This window comes from Peromyscus californicus, unplaced genomic scaffold (assembly GCF_007827085.1).
Source record: "Peromyscus californicus insignis strain IS unplaced genomic scaffold, ASM782708v3 Scaffold_4__1_contigs__length_199733344, whole genome shotgun sequence".
NCBI classification, from domain to species: domain Eukaryota; kingdom Metazoa; phylum Chordata; class Mammalia; order Rodentia; family Cricetidae; genus Peromyscus; species Peromyscus californicus.
Window position 1 is genome coordinate 9,685,938 of NW_026294562.1, and position 12,293 is coordinate 9,698,230.

Consider the following 12,293-nt stretch of genomic DNA (forward strand, 5'->3'; position numbering starts at 1 on the left):
GATCCAGTGGGGACCCCTCAGCCATTGGTTCATAGTTCATGTGTTTCCATTCATTTGGCCATTTGTCCCTGTGCTTTATCCAACCTTGGTCTCAACAACTCTCGCTCATATAAACCCTCCTCATTCTCGCTAATTGGACTCCCAGAGATCCACCCGGGGCCTAGTCATGGATCTCTGCATCCAGATCCCTCAGTAGTTGGATGGGGTTTCTAGCACAACAATTAGGGTGTTTGGCCATCCCATCACCAGAGTAGGTCAGTTCAGGCTGTCTCTCGACCTCTGCCAGCAGTCTGTTGTGTGGGTATCTTTGTGGATTTCTGTGGGCCTCTCTAGCACTTTGCTTCTTCCTATTCTCATGTGGTCTTTATTTACCATGGTCTCCTATTCCTTGTTCTCCCTCTCTGTTGTTGATCCAGCTGGGATCTCCCGCTCCCCCAAGCTCTCTTTCCCTCAACCCTCGCCTTTCATTACCCCCACTCATGTCCAGGCTGTTCATGTAGATCTCATTCCATTTCTCTGTCATTGGGTGATCCCTGTGTCTTTCTTGGGGTCCTGTTTTCCAGGTAGCCTCCCTGGTGATGTGAGTAGCAAGTTCAGTGTCAGGGTGACCACTTGAGCTAGCTTCCAAAGAGACAGACACTCGTGTTGCACAAATGCTGTTGCTTGAACTAAGAATTCACAGTAGTACAAATTGACAAATCACTTTGGTGAGTTACCTGCTATGTCTTACTGAAGTTGAAAGTGCCCACATCCTTAGACCAGAAAATTCTACTCATTAGAAGGATCTCTCCAGTATTCTGCAGATAGGCACACAGAGTCATGAGCAGAACTTTGATGACAACGTTTGATATAATAACCCGTCATTATGAGAGTAAATAAATTAACTGTGATTTCTCATGCTCAGAAAGGACAATTAATTAAAAAATATATTAAAATTAATGAATCATTTAAATATATTTATGACTAAAATCTACACAAGAAAAAAATGTGATGTAGATACATAAACATTAAAACAGTGTATTATCCATAATTACAAAATGGGGTATAGAATAATTAACACCAAGTTCACTACACTGACTCCCATGGAGAAGGCAGTTGAAAGGTAAATTGTTGAAGGGGATGATAACCATAAGGTGTGTATTATGTGAATTTGTATGGTAGTTTCAATTCACTCACTAGATTAATATGAAATACTTTATATTACAATTTTATATTTAGAGACAAAGTTCACTCATCATCTACTTATCCATTTCTCAATGTACTTATACATATTTGTAGCTATACATTGGACTGAACTTCAATTTTTTGTTGAACTCCATCTTAGAGATAATGAGAAACGAAGCAAACAGAGGGATGATCCTTAACTTCAAGGAGTTTGCACTCTAGTTGGCAAAGTACATAGGGAAGTTTGTAAGATAGTATAGACATTGAATAAGGGAAATTATATATAAAATTAAAGGAAACCTTAAATAACAGGACGCACTTATCTTTTATATGAGATAAAATCTATGGCAAAATCTGACAGGCATACTGAACAAAATATACATAGTGAATTTATTATTCTTTTATTTTCCTGCTACTTCAGGTTGTGATGATCTCTTCCAGCTAGACTCGGATTCTTAAGTCTAATTATTTCAAGTAATTTATTAAAAATGATTATTTAAACTTTTGTACAAAAAATGAACTTTTATAAATAAATTTATATTTTCAGATTATAACACGATTTTTTCCACCATGTGATTTTGTGTCCTGATATTCCTCCCAGAGTATCAACAGTGACAGACACTCTATAAGTCAACCATGCATTATGTATTGCAGACAACTTCATAACTGTGTTTTTACCAAAGATTTCACTTATGGAGACTGTCTCAAGTGAATGGAAGGCTATATCTCTGACAAGCAATGTCGATGGGGAAATGTGTTGGGGGTCTTGCTTACGTCACTCTTTGTTTGGAACTCAGTGAAGAGTGTGGACAACAGAGGCTGGACCACCTACAAGTACCTGAAGGTCACTCAGTTTACAGAGCAAGGGTCACCCTGTACATCAGTTGGTGTGATGTCACCTGTGGGTGACTGGCTTTGGTATGTGTATTTTTGTATGCATGCGTGTGTGCATGTGTAGGCATTTAAATTTAGCTAATGAACTGAATAATCTTTAAAAAAATCTCTTTTAGTTACTATTTTTAAGTTAAGGAGAAAATTATCTTCAACTGCTCCAAAATGTTCTCTTTTAGAATTCAAGATTTGTGGAAATGACACAAAACAGGATAGAAACAATTCTAGTCTCTTTTCGTTTATAGTCTTCAAACTAAGAAAATTTTTTTCTGTCTTGATTTCTTTAGAGGCGAAGTAAAACTTAAGCCACAATTTACATATATTTCTTTTGACACCTTATTTTCACTGTATCTCATAATGTGGACTGGGCAGATGTGGACTTGACTTTTCATATGCAAAGATTAGGATGCGGGCACAGTATAATGTTCCCAGACCTGTGTCCTGATAGCAGAGGCAAGCTGAGTTGGAAGAGATTGGCTCCTAGTGCAGTACTCTTCCTTGTTCCTAAATTCCTCTATACTTACCAAGATTTTCACAAAGTGTGAAGTTACCATCTAGAGACTTCACTACAGTCTCAAGCCATATAAAGCATTTACTACTGGATTTATAAACTATTCAAGCTAAAAGAGGCTTTGGGGATTACTCAATTTGAAGTTTTCTACAATAAATCTGTAGAATATTGCTCCTGTGGGTCCATTATTAATTGATGCTTTTCAGAAGGAAACACATGAATGTTCTGTCAGATTTCTTAATGCTTAGAGATGAGAAAGGTAAATTCCATGAGGGTATGGAGCATGTGCTATGTCTCAAACACGTTCGACTTTGGGTTTCCCTCTTGTGTTTATCATGTAGATAGTTGAAAACCATGTTTTAGGAAATGTAGGTTTAATCCAATAGTGAGTTTTTTCAGAAGCTGAAAGTGCTTACAAATTGTAGCCACAAAAAATATAATATTACTCCACAAGAGGAATTTCTCATTTGTTTCTTCTCTCCCCCAAGCCCCACTCCTCACCACAGATATCTGATACTGTACTTCTAACAGCATAGATGATTATTTTGTGCCCGGCTTCATATGCTCAGAAATATGCAGTTGCAAATTTGTCATTCTTGTTGTCGTACTGTAACCCAGGGGGAGGGCATACTACAAATTATTCATCTGCTCAGCTATTGCCTGGCCCTTGAGCACTTTCCTTGTTTATTTTGTTCTCTCTCATTTGCTTGCTTTTATGAAAACTGCATTAGAATCATATATATATATATATATGTATATATATAATCATATATATGTAAGCATATATATATATATTATATATAACCATATATATGTGTCGGTGTGTGTGGTTATAAGGTATCTAAATTTACTTTAAGGAGTATTAAGTCTAAAGTATTAGAATTCCATCCTTACAGCAAATACCTGAGACAATCACCTCTGGCCTTGGTTGATCATTTGTTCTTTCTTCCTCTGGCTTTGAGATGGAGAAATGCATTATGGCATGGAGCAAACCCACTAGCTGCATAGTTACTAAGTGAAAGAGAGGAAGGAAAAATCAGAGCTCAGGTTCCACTTCTCCCTTTCCATGAATGCCCTCTATGATCTGAGGACATTTCACTGGGCCCCACCTCTCAGATATTCCACCAGTTCCCAGAATTGTTACCTTTGGGGTTTGCCTTTTACATATGGACCTTTCTTTGGTGGATAGATAAGTTCAAAATACCAAAATTATGAAACAGTATTTTTATCCCATTTCCTATTTTCACAATATACTTGTATAATAAAAAAGTATAAAAATCTCTGCAATATAACATGATAAGCACTTATTTTTTAAATGTTTTTGGTCAGCTGGCATTGAATGTGGTATTTCTATTATTCATTGCTGGACTGGCTCAGAAGTGGGGTGGCATTAATTCCCGGTTGATCTAAGCTGGTCTTGGCTGGACAGGAATACTCTGAATCTCTCAATATCTCTTTCCTTCTTCAGCAATACAATCCAAGCAAGTTCTTACTACACAAGCAGAGAACCTATGTTACAAGTGGACAGAAAAAATAATAATTTTCATTTCATTTTGATTGTGTAACATCCACAAACACTGCTAAAAAGTCATAAGAAAGATGAACAATCGTGGAAACTCAGGAGATCATAATTTGTTTCTTTAATAGTTCAGAAAAATAATGAAAGGACACATAAAGCGAGCATCAGATCACATATTGCCATGTATATTAGCACATATGGAGTGAATGAATGAGGCTGTCAATGCTACCGATCCATAATTTCCTAAAGTAGACCTAATAACTCCCAGGAAATTTAGTACTGGTTGAGAGAGTTGGCCAATGATTTTTGTTTACTTTGCTATTGATATTTAAAATGACTATTTGTGGGGTTAGAGGCTGTAGCTCTGTGGTAGACTGCATGCCTATAATGTGTGAGGCACTGGGTTCTCTCTGAGTACCACACATACAATGCTACCCTTTCATAATTTTTTCCTCCCTCTTCTTAGGGATGTGCAAAGACTTGAGATTGTAATTTTCCTTTCTTGTAGATCTGTCAGGTTAAACATGATCTTTTAAGAAATCCTTTGTAGAAGATGTTCTTGATTTTTATTTTGTTTTTTGGGGATTTTGATCAGGCTTCTCACTGAGTTGTATGCTTCTTTTATTTGTAGAGATATGGTGGCTATAAAGACACTATGTATACATGAAAGAAAAAGGAGAATATAGATATGAGGTAGATCATTGAATCTACTCTGAGAAAAAAAGATAAAGAAATAATAGGATAAATAGTTACATCACCAAATCTACTTTAAAAATAAAAAGGGGAAGATATAAAAATGACAAAAGGTAGATTATTGAATCTATTATGAAAAAAAGAGGAATATGGATATGATAAGATAAAAAGGGAGATTATTGAATTTACTTTCAAAAAGGAACTACTTGTTTTAAATAGGATAAGTAATGAATTTTTTTGTCTAAGTTTATCAAATGTTACATGACTGGACATTGTTAATATATATAATGGAGTTTTTTCATCTGAATCTGTCAAATGTTAATGGACCAGACATTGTTAATGTAATTTTTGACTATATATAGCGTATATACTTATTGGATATAGTTTTTCTTGTATTAGTTATAAGCTTTTATGATTTTAGACAAAAAGGAGGAAATGTGATGATAATTATGTTCCCCAAATTAATGTGTGACCCTAATAAACTTATCTGGGGTTGGAGAAGAGAACAGCCACTAGATATAGAGGCCAGAAAATGGTTGCACACATGCCTTTAATCCTATCACTTGTGACGCAGAGATCCATCTGGAAGTTTAAAACCACCCTGGAAACAGCCAGGCATGGTGACTCACGTCTTTAATCCCAGGAAGTGATGGCAGAAAGCAAAAAGGTATATAAGGCATGAAAACCAGGAACTAGAAGCTTTTGGCCTGGTTAAGCTTTCAGGCTTTTAGCAACAGTTCAGCTGAGATCCATTTGGATGAGGACTCAGAGGCTTCCAGTCTGAGGAAACAGGATCATCTGAGGAATTGGCAAGATGAGGTGGCTGTGGCTTGTTCTGCTTCTCTGACCTTTCAGAATTCACCCCAATACCTGGCCCCAGGTTTGATTTTATTAATAAGAACTTTTATCTAAATCCTCCATGGGTGATAGCAACCAACTTTAACCACGAGATATTTGAATAAAGGTTTTACTTAAAAAGAATATAATGAGAGATAAGAGGACTCTAACACCTATGCTACAAGCTCTACAAGCTGCTCAGTACCTGATCACCTGGATATGTCACAGTGAGCAGAACTGAATCTATGAATGGTGTGAAGTTGCTCCTGTTAAGATGTGTGCACAGGGGCTGGTGAGCTGACTCAGGAGCTAAGAGCACTTGCTGCTCTTGCAGATGGCATGGCTTAGGTTCTTAGTGCCCACATCAGTGGCTCACACCATCTGTTAATCATGTTCCAGGGGATCAGTTGTGCTCTTCTGGCTCCTATAGGCACCATCATGCACATGATATACATACATGTACTGAGGCCCATACACATGATATATAAATTTTTTAAAACATTAGTAAGCATGTGCATAAAAACTTCTGTTTCTGAAAATGAAAAACGGACTTATCTCACTTCATTTCCCACTATGGACATGTAAAACTTTTTTTTTCTTTCAGGCATTAGACAAATAACCCAAAGATATGATTCTTAAGTGAAAAGAAGTACTTGAGGTAAATACCACATTTATATGAACTTTGTGTTCCATAGGACTTAGTGAATGGTGAGATACTGAGACAAAGTTCAAATTGAACATGGACTTTGTGGGCAGAAGGGAAAAAGGAAAGAATAGGACCAGATACTGGTTGGAGGTTTGAAAAGAATCTGTGAAGGAGTAAGATGTTGCAGTGTAGCTGGGGTTATCTCCAGTCCTGCCTAGGCCCGCAGCTACTCAGACCCAAGTAAACACACAGACTTATATTACTTACAAACTATATGACCGTGGCAGACTTTTTGCTATCTAGTTCTTATATCTTAAATTAACCCATTTCTATTAATCTGTAAGTTGCCGCGTGGCTGTGGCTTACCGGTACTTTACATCTTGCTTCTCATGGCGGTGGCAGCTAGCAGCGTCTCCTGACTCAGCCTTCCACTTCCCAGAATTCTCCTCTCTGCTTATCCTGCCTATACTATACTTCCTGCCTGGCTACTGGCCAATCAGTGTTTTATTTACCAATCAATCAGAGCAACACATCCACAGCATACAGAAAGACATCCCCAGCAGTGCAGAGCAGTGTTTCTCCGTTTCTTTGTCATCTTTTATGTGATGTTCACATGATAATAAATCCAATGAAGCATGGTAGAGTTTAGGAACTTGGCCTAGATGTGAACTTCTAAGAGATTTTATAGGTTATAGTATATGTGAGACATAAATTTCAAAGTCACTGGAAAGGAGAAACATAAATGAGCAATCTGGTTATTTACTTCAAATCACAGAAGGGCCATGTTTTAGAAAGAAGATTTCTACAATCCTTTTGTAGCCTTCCTGAAAACCTGTTCCAACAATGACCCAAGTCGAGCTTCCATAGGTTCAAGACAAGTCACCACTGACTCAAATCAAAGTAAATTGCCAGACTTCACAGTGGCAGCTGTGGCCATCTTGAAAATTAATATCGCAGGTTTCTCTTCAAAAAGCAAAAGGTTATAGAGTCTCTGCTAGCATAGTTTGCAGCCTTTTAAAGAGGGGTCCAGTCACTTCCTGGGCTGGCTGACTTTGGAATCCTGGAGTCAAAATATTGGATTTGCTTTAGCTCTTTTTTTCCTTTGGCTTAGTCTTCTGAGTTCTTGGTGGTTACTTGGGAGAGTTTCACCAGTTTTGAAAAATGAAGTAGTAGATTTCGGTCTAAATGTTTATGTAACACTTAGACAAAGTTTATATAATAATACACACTTTCTGAGGAGTGGGTGGGTGTTGGTTGTAGAGGTGGGGGGAGCAGGAGGAGGGGAGGGAGGGGGAACTGTGGTTGGTATGTAAAATGAAAAAAACCTTAAATTTAAAAGAGAAAAAATGATACTATCTCCTAGCAGACATCCTGTTTCTCTGGTTCTTGCAGTGTTTCTACCCCCTCTACCATGATGTTTTGGACCTTAGGTATAGGGATTGTATTACAGTTGTACATATGAAGTTTGGTACTCCATGGTCAGTTGTTCTCTGCATTTTGATCAGTTGTGAGGTTTTTTTTTATGGTCTTTGTGTATTGGAAAAAGAGTATTCTATTGCAAGCTTGTACAACCACTTTGGAAATCAATATGGCGCTTTCTTAGAAAATTGGGAATCAATCTCCCCCAAGATCCAGCTATACCACTCTTGGGCATATACCCAAGAAATGCTCAACCACACCATAAGAGCACTTGTTCAGCTATGTTCATATCAGCATTGTTTGTAATAGCCAGAACATGGAAACAACCCAGATGCCCTTCAACTGAAGAATGGATAAACAAAATGTGGTACATATACACAATGGAATACTACTCAGCAGAGAAAAACAATGGCATCATGAGGTTTGCAGACAAATGGATGGATCTAGAAAAAATCATCCTGAGTGAGGTAACCCAGACTCAGAAAGACAAACATGGTATGTACTCACTCATAGCAGGATACTAGACATGAAACAAGGATGACTTGTCTGCTACTCACATCACCAGGGAGGCTACCTGGAAAACAGGACCCCAAGAAAGACACAGGGATCGCCCAATGACAGAGAAATGGAATGAGATCTACATGAACAGTCTGGTCATGAGTGGGGGTAATGAAAGGCGAGGGTTGAGGGAAAGAGAGCTTGGGGGAGCAGGAGATCCCAGCTGGATCAACAACAGAGAGGGAGAACAAGGAATAGGAGACCATGGTAAATGAAGACCACATGAGAATAGGAAGAAGCAAAGTGCTAGAGAGGCCCACAGAAATCCACAAAGATACCCACACAACAGACTGCTGGCAATGGTCGAGAGACAGCCCGAACTGACCTACTCTGGTGATGGGATGGCCAAACACCCTAATTGTTGTGCTAGAAACCTCATCCAACTACTGAGGGATCTGGATGCAGAGATCCATGACTAGGCCCCGGGTGGATCTCTGGGAGTCCAATTAGCGAGAATGAGGAGGGTTTATATGAGCGAGAATTGTTGAGACCAAGGTTGGATAAAGCACAGGGACAAATAGCCAAATGAATGGAAACACATGAACTATGAACCAATGGCTGAGGGGTCCCCACTGGATCAGGCCCTCTGAATGGGTGAGACAGTTGATTGGCTTGATCTGTTTGGGAGGCATCCAGGCAGTGGGACCAGATCTTGTGCTCATTGCATGAGTTGGCTGTTTGAAACCTGGGGCCTATGCAGGATTGTTTGGCTCGGCCTGGGAGGAGGGGACTAGACCTACCTGGACTGAGTCTACCAGGTTGACCTCAGTCTGTGGGGAAGGCTTTGCCCTGGAGGAGATGGGAATGGGGGGGGGGTTGGGGGAAGGTGAGGGGGACGGGAGGGGGGAGAACAAGGGAATCCGTGGCTGATATATAGAACTGAATTGTATTGCAAAATAAATTAAAAAAAAAAAAGAAGTTACCTCCTTAAAAAAAAAAAGAGTATTCTATCATGAGGGTTGAATGCTAATGTCATCTGTGGGTATAAGGGTAAGTATATAAAATACAGTTAGAAATTGTATTAATTTAGGAAAGTGAGGGAAAATAGGTTCTCCTCTAAGATCTATGGTCTCACTATCCATGGATATTTGCCTAGGATTATAATAGCAGACAAGAATTTGCTTCTACTGAATATGCCTTAAGTCCAACTGGACAGCTGTTGGCTACTGCCAAGATAAAAGTGCCACTACTACACTTCTGGGGCTATCTTGCCATGCTGGTCTTTGTTGTGGGTCATGGGCTTTACATCTGAGTAGGACTATCAATTGCCTTCTGCTTTGGTTGCTTGCATAGCACATTTCGATATAGGAGAGCCAAGCACCAAAGAAGAGGCTTCCAAGTAAGTTCTAGCGTCATTCCTCAAAAGCCCTTGTTGTACATGTGTGCTATCTTCAGCAACAGGGTCTTATCTTCAAGTTCTAGAAGGCAAACCAGGATAATGACAATAACCTATATTGTTTGGGGAGTCTTTTGGACCACCTTAATAAATAACTCAAAGTGAGGTGTCCCATGCTTTGCACTGCAGCTTCTGTTGGATAGTCTATGACTCTTGGGGAGAGCATTTTCACCTCAAGTGGTATAACTTCATTTAAACTTTATAGATAAGTACATGTGTGTGTATACATATATACATGCATACATTATATGTGTTTTCAGTAAGTATAAAATAATATGTTCTCTTACAAAGTTTTCAAACATCCTGATCTCTCCTTCCATAATAAAAAACACAAAATTTGACATATTTTGAGTTTTATTCTGTCTTTTTTTTATAAGTTAAACTATCTAATGTTGGAGATAAGATAGCATAAAATTATTTCATAAACAAAATTCATTGCATTGTGAAATTTTCAAATGCTTTTTGGATAAAAGCAGAATTGGCATAGTGTTGGTTTGTCCCTCTTTGCCTCCCTATTTTGTCCTGATCAAAAAACATATTTTAATTTTTTCAGTAATGTTCTGATAGTTCCTAGATACTCTTAAGAACTTTGGACCAGGCTTATCATAAATCACCTTATTTTTCTGGTATTTGTATATGTCCCACTGACTTTGGATTTAAATGTAATAGACAGGTGAAATCTGGACTATAAAAGGCTCCAAAAGGGAATATGCTTTTCTGTATTTTTGAAAAAGTCACTTATTCTCTTAAAATTATTATAAATATACAAAATTACTGTAACATGTGTATAATACCTCTGGTACTGTATTTATGCATAGCAAACAATAGATAATGATATATAATGATGTGTAATAATACACTGATTCTCCAGCTAGCTAAATGGATTTATCAAGGAAGAAAATGCATAACTTAAATTGTTATTATTATTTTAGTGATTACTTTTAGTTCCACTGAAGCAATGATGTATTATAATTTGCTTGTGTGTGTGTACCTCTTCCAGGAATAAAACACTCAATAACACATTCATGCTAAGTTCATATATCAATAATACATTTTAGAATTCCACATATTAGTCAAAAATTTTTAGCAGAAACTATTTATTTGCTTGTGCAAGTGTTTTGGACAGTAATGTATTTAATATTTATTTTTAATAGTAGAAGTTCTTTTATGTTTAGTGAAACAATCTTCTTTAGCACATTTCAAATATTTATTATGAATTTCAGGATTATTGTTGTTGGTAAAAGTGCTTCTATTTGGAGATGTGTTTAAGAGTGATGGTTATAGAATAATTATTTGGAAGTCAACACCTGCAACATGAAAATTCAAAGTTCGCCTGCTTGTATCTATCGGCTTAACACACATGGAATTTCTACTGAGTAGAGCTGGCATTTGATTGTTTTTATTTTTCAATCAGGCAAACTGATTCACAATTTAAGTTCTCTCTGCCCAGCATTTAAACAGGCTGATGTTCTTGCATGCTAAGCAATAAATCTACAAGAAAACTGCCTATAACGTCCCTTGCATGGTGCTGAGTGAGATAGGCTTCTGCGAAATAGAAAATCTGACCTACATTGATTTTATGTCCTTCGAGAAATAGGCAGTGCGAGCTTGATTAATGAGCATTTCCCACCTCATTTATGTCCAAAATTTCTGCAATTGACATCTGAAAATTTGTGTACGTTGTTCCATGTAAATTATGTTGGGCACCTTCTCTGGTTGGTATGTCTCTTTGGCTTCAGTGGCCACGTATGCTTTTGGCAGTCCATATACCAGCCAGTTTGAGGAAGAAGCAAAAAGAACAGAACCAATCGAAACAAAGTAGAGCAACTAAATGCCAAAAAGTATTCTAAGTTTACTTTGAACGGCAGACTACAGCTCTTTTAGATATGTCCAGGGCCCTCTCTATTTTTTGGACAACTGGTTTCCTCACTGATTTTTATTCATATCTAAATCACAGAGATGGTGTCAATATGATTTAACTATGCTGCTGGAGAGTATGGACCATGTGCCATTATTTTAAGATGGAGGTTGCATTCTCTATTTTGTGGATCTGTCTCCTTACACATGCAGCATTGCTAGCACAGAAGGATCTTAGAAATCTAAGGGATCACAGGGTATTTACTACCCATGGTTAGCCAGCAGTAGATTCTTATATGTGTATTTATTTTCCACAGAATACTATATGGCAGAATAGGGGTTGGACAACATTCTCTATAAAGCCCTAGCTATCTGTTATCATAGGTTCCTTAGTACACTCTGTTTTTGTAACAAAGGCTCACTTTTTCTATTGTACCCCAAATAACATCATTAATACTGGAAAAAAATAAGCCTGGCTATACTCCCATAGACTTTTATAAAAGACGGGTTTAGCTTTGGTGTGAGAATATAGTTCACTGACTGTCCCGCTTGGTATTTTGTCAATTTGACACAAGCTAGTGTCAAATAGAGAGGGGAACTTCAATTGAGAAAACTGCCTCCATCAGACAGCCTGCAGGTAAGTCTTTGGGGTCATCTTCTGGTTTACAAATTAATAGAACAGAGCCCAACCCACTGAGTGAGTGGTCACCTTTGGACAGGAGGTCCTAGATGGTATAAGAAGGCAGGCTGAGGAAGTCATAGAGAGCAAACCAGTAAGCAGCACTCCTCCCTGGCCTTTGCT